At 42.0% G+C, this 12,064-nt stretch overlaps 1 protein-coding gene across 13 annotated transcripts in view; it reads left to right on the forward strand.

The window, feature by feature from the left end:
- KCNIP4 (potassium voltage-gated channel interacting protein 4) overlaps nucleotides 1–12,064 on the forward strand; it is a 383,464-nt gene that overhangs the window by 313,465 nt on the left and 57,935 nt on the right. The window lies entirely within an intron of this gene.

The following is a 12,064-nucleotide window of genomic DNA, read 5'->3' on the forward strand; positions in this document are numbered from 1 at the left end:
GCTGGACATAGGTGCAATAGGATCCGCCTGCACATTGTTTCAAGGCTGTAACTTTTCATGTGTTTACTCAGGGCATCAACCAGATCATTAGCAAATCAATTGGTGCAGACCAGTTTTAACCAGTGCAAATATTCAAAGTTATAGCTGCAGCGGTTTATTATTTTTTGCTCATTTGATTCCAATGCACTCCTGAAATGGTATCAGAAAATGTGCTTATGGCAATGCTTCCTGTACCGAGCAAAGGATTGGATTAGATGCCCCTTCAAATCTATGATGCCATCATTCTTCTTTAAATTAAGTCTGTTCACAATTGGCTTTTACCTGCACTACGTTAAGTGTGAGGGTTTGTTAGTCTACCTGTGAAGCCTTCTAAGTTATGTATTTATTTTAAGAGAGAGGCATCTTTTATGTCTATTTTAATCTGGAGTATTTTTTAATTTCCAGAAAGCTAATGAACAGTGTTCATTTCATTAAAACTGACAAGGCAATAAAATGCGACACCATAGATCTGTCTCTTTTGTCACTACTCATAATCTCATCTGTAATTTAAGGCCATCTAAATGTAACCTCCTCGAAGGATGTGTCATGGAAAACGTCTGCCAGGAGTCAGGGCGATATGAAATAAATCTGTCGAAACCCCTGGGTCAGGAACTTTCCACTACGTTATGGATGATAAATTCTAATTAATTCCACGGCCCTCTTTGAAGCCTCCGCTGTGTGTGAATAATACGTGGTAAGGTGTTGATAAAAGGATGACTTCAGGCTTGATCTTCGACCTGTTGTTGTAGTCCCTCTGTCAGCATTCTGCTACCTCCTGCACCAAATACTTCATTTCTCAACTTGCTGATATAGTGAGAGGAAGAAACATTTTTACTTTGCAGTTATGCAAGAGGGCCATTTCAAGATTTTGGAAGGAAGAGAAGTTTCTCAGCAAGTCTGAAAGGTTTGGCCTTGCATGTAGTCCATATTAAATTGCAATCAATCGAAACGACCTGTGCCTTTTCAGGCAATTTGCTATTTATACCACAGAAGAACCATTGCAATGATTCAGTTAAGGGGGAAACCCTTAATTTTAGCATGTTGTATTAAGGACTTTCCATGTTCATTCAAGCTCTAAAATGCCTGAAAATTGCAGCTGGGGTGCCAGACACAGGAGTTGTTGTTGTTGTTGTCGTTTAGTCGTTTAGTTGTGTCCGACTTTGTGACCCCATGGACCAGAGCACGCCAGGCACTCCTGACTTCCACTGCCTCCCGCAGTTTGGTCAAACTCATGCTGGTAGCTTCGCGAACACTGTCTAACCATCCCGTCCTCTGTTGTCCCCTTCTCCTTGCACCCTCCATCTTTCCCCATAAGGGTCTTTTCCAGGGAGTCTTCTCTTCTCATGAGGTTGCCAAAGTATTGGAGCCTCAGCCTCAGGATCTGTCCTTCCAGTGAGCACTCAGGGCTGATTTCCTTAAGAATGGATAGGTTTGATCTTCTTGCAGTCCATGGGACTCTCAAGAGTCTCTTCCAGCACCATAATTCAAAAGCATGGTGGCCAAAGTATTGGAGCCTCAGCTTCAAGATCTGTCCTTCCAGGAGTAGGAACTCTCTTTTTTTGTTCACAGGAGTCTTCTAAAAGTCTTTTTTTTTGTTCCATGGGTTCCAAATTTGACAGTGCCCACCTGTCAAAATCCCTTCAGCAGCTTTGTGAAGTATCCTTTGAAGCAATCTCTCCTATCTTTTAAAGCAGTGGGACCTCTTTCAGTTGGCTTTCATACCTTCCAAGTGTCCTGATTTTCCAGGATCAGTCCCAGAATCCTGGCTTCTGATTTGATCCCGTAATGTCCCTATTTCCCCTGCCAGTGCTGCCACCACTGAGCTCGGGGAAGAGGGTGAGCCAGCGCTTGTCCCGAGTGACAGCAGTGGCCGTGAGGGAGCATCTCGTTGCCTCGCTATGGCCGCTGCTGCCAGCCCCCTCTTGGGCAGCAAGTAGCAGCAGGTGAGGAAGAGGAGAGGTTGCAGCCAGCGAGGCCCAGCTCCGTGTGAAGCACTGGCTCTGAGGGGGAGGCAGGAGGCAGAGACACCCTGGCCAGGAAGAAAGGGGGAGCAGAGCAGTGGCGTAGCATGGGGGTGCAGGGGGGCCGGCCGCACCGGGCGCAACATCTGGGGGTTAGGGTTAGGGGGCGCAAATCCAGGGGTTAGGGAGCACAAATCCACGGGTTAGGGGGGGCAAATTACTTGCCTTGCCCCGGGTGCTGACAACCCACGCTACGCCACTGGAGCAGAGCAGAGTGCAAGGAGTCTTGATTAAAAAATAATAATCTTTGTGCATCCATGTCTAATCCTGCTCCTTTCTAAAATTTATTTATTGGTGTGTGTTCTTCTTTTTGTAAATCTATCAAAGAATAAAATAAAATGGTATTAGGGCTTTACTCAGGACGGTGGAGGGTGTGTGTGCCCTGTCCCATTGGTGTAGCTGTGATGACAATTGCCCTTCTTCTGTTAGGAAATTCTCTGCTGGGGTGTGACCAAAAAATGGGGGGTTGAGAAGGGTCAGTTGTGGGGAGTGGGAAATGTCCTTATTTTGATCTGAGGAAAGTTGGGTGGTTTGGGCTTTGCAGGCAAGTGCTTCAATAATAATAATAATAATAATAATAATAATAATAATAATAATAATAATAATAATAATAATAAAAATAATAATGGTGCCTCTGGTTAAGAACTTAATTCATTTCAGAGGTCCGTTCTTAACCTGAAACTGTTCTTACCCTGAGGTACCTCCTTAGCTAATGGGGCCTCCCACTGCCAGCGTGCAATTTCTGTTCTCATCCTGAGGTAAAGTTCCTAACCCGAGGTACTACTTCCAGGTTAGTGGAGTCTGTAAGCCAAAGTGTCTGCAACCCGAGGTGTTTGTAACCCGGAGTACCACTCTATTTATACTCATCTGGCTGGGTTTCCCCAGCCACTCTGAGCTGCTCCCAACAGAATTAAAAGCACAAAAAACATCAAATATTAAAAACTTCCCTAAGCAAGGCTGCCTTCAAGAGGGTGTTTCTGCTTCTTCTTTAGGCAGCCAGGTGGCAACCATGGCAGTGGCGCTGACCCCTCATCTTCTTCATGGAGAAGTGCATCTGAGCCTGGCACTAAGCAGAATCACCTCCCTCACATCAGCATAGCCATGCTTGTTGGGCACTTTGGGAGGGCTTTGCCAAAGCCCCTCCCTTTCGTGCAAGCTCCACCTTTACCTGTATGACATCATCTGTGGGGAGGGTGGGTGTGGGTTGCCCTAAGCCAGGCGTCCTCAACTTTGGCTCTCCAGATGTTTTTTGGCCTACAACTCCCATGATCCCTAGCTAGGAGGACCAGTGGTCAGGAATGATGGGAATTGTAGTCTCAAAACTTCTGGAGGGCTGAGGTTGAGGAAGCCTGCCCAAACCAATGCTCAAATAAATGTAGTAAAAGTATTATTATTAGTAGTTAGAATGTCACCCAAAATTTACAAGTCATCAACTTCAAAATTACATACTGACCGTGATGGATGGTGGCAGTATCTCAGAACAGCATTCCAAATCAAACAGGCTCTCATTTTCTAATTAGAGAATGTGGGTTTCTTTATCCACGGAATTTATTAATTCAGCTCAGCGAAGCAACTAACCATCTTGCTGATATTAAAACAAGTAGGCTTGTTTGTTATTTGGGAATAATGATTGGCATCATTTTTCCCTCACTTGGGTGAATTATAGGAGCAGAACTATGAAAGTTTTGTTTTCAATATTCAGATGGATATTTGAGGCAGGTGCTGGTGACTAGAGAGGTATTCTCCATCTATAGCATGCTCTCAATAAAGAGGGTTTAAAAACTTTTTTTATTTTTCCAAACTTGTAGTGAACAGCAAGTTCATTCTTAGCTGCTGATAACATCTGAACACACAGAGCCACACCTATTGGTACTCAGTTACAAGTTACAAAAAAGGAGATTCCAACTAAACATATGGAAAAACTTTATGAAAGTAAGAGCTGTTTGACAGTGTTAATGGTCTCCCTCAGGAGTTGAGGACTCTCCTTCCTTGGAGGTTTTTAAGCAGAGGTTGGAGGGGCCATTTCTCATGGATGTTTTAGTTGAGAAGGGGTTGGATTGGATGGCCTTTAGGGTCCCTTCCAACTGTATCTGGCAATACATATTTGATTCCTCCCCCCCCCCAAAAGGCAGGTTGAAACATTTACAGAATAGGTTATACAATGAATAAACTGCAAGTTTTCATATAAGCGTTTATAATACAGTGGTACCTCGGGTTACATACGCTTCAGGTTACATACACTTCAGGTTACAGACTCTGCTAACCCAGAAATAGTGCTTCAGGTTAAGAACTTTGCTTCAGGATAAGAACAGAAATTGTGCTCTGGCAGCGCGGCGGCAGTGGGAGGCCCCATTAACTAAAGTGGTGCTTCGGGTTAAGAACAGTTTCAGGTTAAGAATGGACCTCCGGAACGATTTAAGTACTTAACCCGAGGTACCACTGTACTGAAAAACAACCTCATATTTTTATGCTAATGTTCTACAATTTAGAAAATGGACAGCATTCTACCAAAACAAAAAAACACTGACTTTTGTTTCTTAATTTGATTATTGTCAGTTGGACTACCTCCCAAATGCATTTTTCCACCCTTTTTTTTAAAAAAAATGTAGAGGACAGTTAAGTCCAGTCATGGACAACTCTGGGGTTGCAGTGCTCATCTTGCTTTACTGGCCGAGGGAGTCAACATTTGTCCGCAGACAGTTTTTCTGGGTCATGTGGCCAATGACTAAGCCGCTTCTGGCGAAACCAGAGCAGCACACGGAAGCGCCGTTTAACTTCCCGCCAGAGCGGTGCCTATTTATCTACTTGCACTTTGACGTATTTCAAACTGCTAGGTTTGCAGAAGCTGGGACTCAGCAACAGGAGCTCACCCCGTTGCGGGGATTCGAACTCCTAACCTTCGGATTGGCAAGCCCTAGGCTCTGCGGTTTAGACCACAGCTGTTTTGAATTACTGTTGTGTTTGGCTTATTATTCACATGCATTCGCACACAAATGGTCACACCAGCTGTTTCCCAGTTCTTGAATACAATGGTTAAATCAAATTTTCCTGTGGCTTACTGTATACAATGATTTAACACTTTTTGTTATTGTTGTCAATTAATATTTTCAAGCTTCCGCAATACCATTCACGAGCACCCAAGTAAAACAGATTAAATGCTTTCTTGGGATGCTTTTGAACAATGCTGGCATTAAAAGGAATTTCCAGAGCTAAGATAACACCATGAATACATTTAACTTTTGTTGTTATGAGATGATACCAGGTACTTTTAATAAAATAGTTTTAAAAATAAAATAAAAAAGACATTCCAAGACAGAAGAAAATGGATATTTGGGGCTTATTCGAGATGTAACAGGCTAATCATTCAATTATTTTGCTCATAATATGAAGGTTTCAGGATACAGGTGGTTTTTTTTTAATGTTTCAAAGTGAATAGAAAGAGATTTCTTATTTCATAAATTTTAAGTTTCAAAAACATTCCAGTCATACTTCGTGTTGCATTACGTTGATGTCTTTTCCGCTTGCGAACATGGGAAACCTGGATGTGTATATTTCCAGGTTTCGCCGTGCATGCGTGCGCAGAAGCATTCTGCCTGCTTTGCCAATGCGCAGAAGCGTTCTACCTGCTTTGCGCATGGACAGAAATGCTCTATTGCGCCATGCGCATGTGCAAGAGCAGCGCTCTAGTTACAAACTTTTTGGGGTGCAAACAGCACCCTGAAATGGATCAAGTCCATAACTAGAGGTACCACTGTATCCAATTGGAATTTTCAGTGTGGGCCACAAAATATATTCAGAGCCAGTCTCCAGGAGACTGTGGTGTAAGGTGTTGTTGTTGTTGTTGTTTAGTCGTTTAGTCGTGTCTGACTCTTCGTGACTCCATGGACCAGAGCACGCCAAGCACTTCTGTCTCCTACTGCCTCCCACAGTTTGGTCAAACTCATGCTGGTAGCTTCGCGAACACTATCCAACCATCTCGTCCTCTGTTGTCCCCTCCTCCATCTTTCCCAACATCAGGGTCTTTTCCAGGGAGTCTTCTCTTCTCATGAGGTGTCCAAAGTCTTGGAGCCTCAGCTTCAGGATCTGTCCTTCCAGTGAGCACTCAGGGCTGATTTCCTTCAGAATGGATTGGTTTGATCTTCTTGCAGTCCATGGGACTCTCAAGAGTCTCCTCCAGCACCATAATTCAAAAGCATCAATTCTTCGGCGATCAGCCTTCTTTATAGTCCAGCTTTCACTTCCATACATCACTACTGGGAAAACCATAGTTTTTACTATACGGACCTTTGTTGGCAAGGCGATGTCTCTACTTTTTAAGATGCTGTCTAGGTTTGTCATTGCTTTTCTTCCAAGAAGCAGGCGTCTTTTAATTTCATGGCTGCTGTCACCATCTGCAGTGATCATGGAGCCCAAGAAAGTAAAATCTCTCACTGCCTCCATTTCTTCTCCTTCTATTTGCCAGGAGGTGATGGGTGTAAGGTAGTTCATATATTTAACAACAACAACAACAACAACAACAACAACAACAACAACAACAACAACGTATCCTTCCTCAATGTTCTTGACATAGTGCCACACCAGAGCAATTGGGGAGGATTTAAAATGATGTGGTATGGGAATTGGACAGTTGGACTTCCTCTCTCTACCTGAGTGCTGTTAATTCTGGTGTGATCCATTCCTTGGCAGATGCTGCTTTGGTAAAATTAAGCCAGAGGAGGTACCTTCTTTGAGAATTAGTACTGTTCAGTTTCCAAGGATCTGCTTAGGTTGAGGCAGCTGAGTTCTTTTCCCCAAGTAAACTCTTGATGTGGGCAGAGGAGGAAGAACTACAGAGGAGCTGACTCTACTTTGTTGTTTGGGTGAATTAGACTGGTGGTTAAATCCTATACATCAGAGGTCCCCCCCCCTTTTCTAGTTTTTATTGGTTTTTCGATATAAACACCCTTTATGAAATATCTCTCTAACCATTTTCCATTTTTTCCTGCCTCCCTCCCCTGGACTTCCTTCATACTTCCACTTTGTTTTACTTTCAATTTATTCATCCTGCGTATTATTTCCCCAATTAATTCCTAATACATTTACATCTATTTTTTATTATTATATACATTTGTGAATGTTTAATCAAACCCTGCCAATGAGTCCAACACTTCATGTTGTCTCTTCATATACATTGTAAAAGGTTCCCATTCTCTTTTAAAGTCTTTGTTGTCCCTTTCATGTAATTTATCTGTTAATTTTGCTAATTCTGCATATTCCATGAGTTTCTCTTGCCATTGTTCTTTTGTTTGGGGCTTCTTCTGTCTTCCAAGCTTGTGCTAGTAACATTCTTGCCGCTGTTGTTGCATACATAAATAATTTCCAGTTGTCCTTTCATCCTTTTTGAGTCCATGGCTCCCTTGACCAACTACGTTCTTGCTGTAGGCATTCACAAGATAAAAATTACTTACAAATTTCACATTTCCCAAAACTATGTGAACTGAAATAGTTATCCTTCGAAATTTGTGCTTATCTGAATTTTGCAATGCAGTTCTCCAGCCAAGTAATGTACACAAAATTCAGCGTTAAGCTAAAAGTGAACATTAATTAACAGTAACACCTACAACAACCCATTGTATTAGGGAGAATTGTTTCTGTAAAAATATGTACAGTAGTAGAAAAATCACACAAAATGGTGATGGATTTTCATGAGGACTTCTGTTAAAAAAAATATCTACAAGCTGATGTACAAATGTAGAGAACTGAATTTAAGGTTGAAGGAGATGAAAAAGTGAGAGAAATCAAAACTGACATATTTGCGTATTACTACCTATCCCTGATCTGATAACTGAATGACGATTCATTTGATTATGGGCATGTTTGTCATATAGCAGCTGCCCCTCCATCAAGTAAATAAATAAAAAATACTTAACTAAATGACCAATTCCATCACAGATGGCTCGGTTCTGCCCCCACAACATAAACCCTGACCCCGCAACATAAATCTTGGCTATGCCCATGGTTCCTAGACTAGCGGTTACCGTCACAGAAATGCAAAATAAAAATACAGTGGTACCTCGCAAGACGAATGCCTCGGAAGACGAAAAACTCGCAAGACAAAAGAGTTTTTCGTTTTCTGAGTTGCTTTGCAAGACGAAACGTCTTGCGCCTTTTTTTTTGAACCGCCAATGCATTCCTACGGGAAACCGTCAATACACAGTGGTGCTTCGCAAGACGAAAAAACTCGTAGAACGAAAAAACTTGCAAGGCACCACTGTAAGTAGCATCCAAGTGAAAAGATAGGACTTTATTGAAATATAAATGTGCATGGGGCAGCCTCAAAAATGAGGAGGAGGCTACAAGAAACCACATCCAAAGCAATGTTTTTATACTCTTCCAGATGACACATGCCATTTCTATTCACCAAAGAATCACAGCAATCTTAATTGTTGCAACCCAAAGTCATCTTCCTGAACCAAATCTTTTAGCTCATCATGTTGTTATGTGATCACATACAACAATTTTACAGTGTCTTTCTTTATTAAGACTTTGACTAATTTTCCTATTCATTAAATGTCACCCAATAATATCCAATATTAATCACAATTGCCCTGCATAGCCGATTCCCTTTTCATGCATACATCGGCCACCATAGAGTCTAAATATTCTTTTCAGTTTTCTGGAATGTACATTCACTGTGTACAGTACCTAAAAGCAGCTAGCTCTGTACAATAAAAGCTGGGCAGGCACAGGCCTTTTCAGTTTAGCTAGGCCATAGGTTCAAAACAAATGGAATCATCAAAATGACATAGTTTTATGAAATTATTATTTTCACCAACTGAAAAGAGGGGCAGCCTTAAAGCACCCCAGATTTCATAAGGCTGTAGAAAAAAGAGGCAACCTTCTACAAACTAGAGAATTCAGACTTGAAACCTGCTGGAAATATGTGAAGAATTGACCAATTTTCATGCACAAAAATGTTCATATCAAAAATTGCTTTCTTGCCCTCACTGCTTCAATCATCAGTAGCTATTTTATAACGCTTATCCAATTCACAGGAGCCACAATGATTCCAAAGGAAGTTTTCTACTTGGTCCAGTATTCTTTTGCAGATGTGGTCTAAGATGCCATAATTCAAAGCAGTGGCATAGAAGGAGAAAGGGACTGTAAATTATGTCTGTTCAAATGCTTTTACTGAGCAAACAAATGGAAAGGATGAAATGGAAGAGGGCAAAGGGTGAAGAAGGAAAAAAAGACAGTTGTGTGCGCAACCGAGAGATACGTTTTGCCCTGAAATAAAAGAACTAACCGCTACTACTTTGATTACTCATTGGTCTCATAATTCATGTTACATCATTCTTTTCTCCTGCACTGTTGAATGAAACAGTGTCCTTGATTGTTTGATAGAAACAACATAAAATATGAAAAACGACCACCAGTTTACACTATTATTCTAAACTGGAGGCATGAAAATAGAATATCTAAGATTTTGGATTGACTCACTGTTCTCACAAGATTAATGTGCTCCTTATGCTTTTATATTTGTTCCACCTTCAACTCTCAAAGTTTCTCTATTTTCTGGTGTTTTGCTTCCGCTAGCACAAGGCAATTCATGAGAATGCATGGCTGCCACCGAAATCACCACTCGCTTTCTCTTGCTTAGCAATATCTAGTAAAACATACTCCATACTGTGACATTGCAAATATACCTTCTTTCCTCTACTAGCTATAAAAGGATTGTAAGGTTAAATGGTGTTTGGTTCCGGATGCAGCAAAGTTTTACAGGCAAGACAGATTTGTATTCTGACAAAAGGTAATTATGGATTTTAGAAACATAACTGGCCGAAAGGCTAGTTTTAGGAGTTCTGCTGTGTTTCCCCAAATAAAGTTTTGTCAGTGTGTGATCAAAGGAAACCTTTGATTTTCTTATGTAATAGCTTCTGCAACAGCAGCTGCTCCAATCTCTTCTTAGTGCTAAGGATGGTGACAATTTTTGCAATAATCGAGCTTCTACTCCAGCTGCAACCTGTTCACAAGCTTGTGAGCCAATCAGGTTTCACGTGAGTGCTGGCAATATTTAATGGTACAACATTCTTCAGCTGTGAAAAAATAACTACCTGATTGACAACTTATCGAACCAGGCCATTATAATTGTGCAATCCATTTCTGTGTGCTGCTGAAATGTGTATTCCCTTGAACTCTGTTCAATTGAGGTGATGACAATTGTAGTCGTTTAGTTGTGTCCGACTCTTCGTGACCCCATGGACCAGAGCAAGTCAGGCACTCCTGTCTTCTACTGCCTCCCACAGTTTGGTCAAACTCATGCTGGTAGCTTTGAGAACGCTGTCCAACCATCTTGTCCTCTGTCGTCCCCTTCTCCTTGCGCCCTCCATCTTTCGCAACATCAGGGTCTTTTCCAGGGAGTCTTCTCTTCTCATGGGGTGGCCAAAGTATTGGAGCCTCAGCTTCACGATCTGTCCTTCCAGTGAGCACTCAGGGCTGATTTCCTTCAGAATGGATAGGCTTGATCTTCTTGCAGTCCATGGGACTCTCAAGAGTCTCCTCCAGCACCATAATTCAAAAGCATCAATTCTTCGGCGATCAGCCTTCTTTATGGTCCAGCTCTCACTTCCATACATCACTACTGGGAAAACCAGAGCTTTAACTATACAGACCTTTGTTGGCAAGGTGATGTCTCTGCTTTTTAAGAACAATAGCCATTAACATTTATTGTTGCATTTCTCATCCTGTTTCCTACTATCATTGTGGGGAAGGGAGATGGAAATCCTATCAATTTAAAGGGTTATGGACCTGCCAAAACAATGTTGCTTAAATATATTGACCTGAAGGGAAACTATCAAGGCCAGACCAGAGCAGGGGGATATAAGTTGGATGTAAGGGGGAAAAGAGGTGAGAGCACATTACTACAATGATTAAAGTAAACTACAGATATGAAAAAATATACAAACTAGTGACACAATGTGACATTAGTCAGTGTCACCTGCCCCCCACCCCATTCAGGGCCAACAACACAACTGAGAATCAAGTGACAAGCAAACTTTTTAAAATATTAAATAAAACAAAAACAAAAACCGAACTTACTGTCCCACCCTTGCCATCACTTTCTTTCGGTTTCTCATCATTATTCAAAGAACACTAGTGAGTCATCTTCAAATGATTTAGAGAAGCTGTCACGGTTTCTGATATGATCCTGGAGTGTCCCAATTTTCCTTAGGATGTCCCTGTTTTCAGTGGAAAAATGTTGGAGGGTATGGAGTTATCTAACCCCTAAGCTGTCTGAAGGAAATCCTGTACAGTCATACCTCGGGTTGAATATGCTTCATGTTGAGAGCGTTCGAGTTGTGCTCCGTGGCAACCCGGAAGTAACGGAGCGTGTTGCTTCCGGGTTTCACCGCTTGCGCATGCGCAGACGCTCAAAATGACATCTCGTGCATGCACAGAAGCGGCAAAAGCGACATCTGTGCATGTGCAGATGTGCCGTCACTAGTTATGTTTGCTTCTGGATGCGAATGGGGCTCCAGAATGGAGCCCATTCGTATCCAGAAGTACCACTGTATAGAGATTTTTTTAAAAAAAAGTTTAATGTTTTGTATGTTTTTATATATGTTGAAAGCTGCCCAGAGTGGCTGGGGTAAGCCAATAAGATGTGTGGTGTATAAATAGTAAAATTATCATTATGGAATAGGGCATGGGTAGGCAAACTAAGGCCTGGGGGCCGGATCTGGCCCAGTTGCCTTCTAAATCCGGCCCACAGACGGTCTGGGAATCAGCATGTTTTTACATGAGTAGAATGTGTCCTTTTATTTAAATAATCTCTGGGTTATTTGTGGGCCATAGGAATTCATTCATTTCCCCCCCCCAAAAAAAAATATAGTCCGGCCCACCACAAGGTCTGAGGGACAGTGGACCAGCCCCCTGCTGAAAAAGTTTGCTGAGCCCTGGAATAGGGCATCCCTATTTTCATCAGAGAAATATTGGAGGGTGTGCGGAACTAAGTTCTGGTGAGT

The sequence above is a fragment of the Podarcis tiliguerta genome (genome assembly GCF_965153285.1).
Source record: "Podarcis tiliguerta genome assembly, chromosome: 9".
Taxonomy (NCBI): Eukaryota; Metazoa; Chordata; class Lepidosauria; order Squamata; family Lacertidae; genus Podarcis; species Podarcis tiliguerta.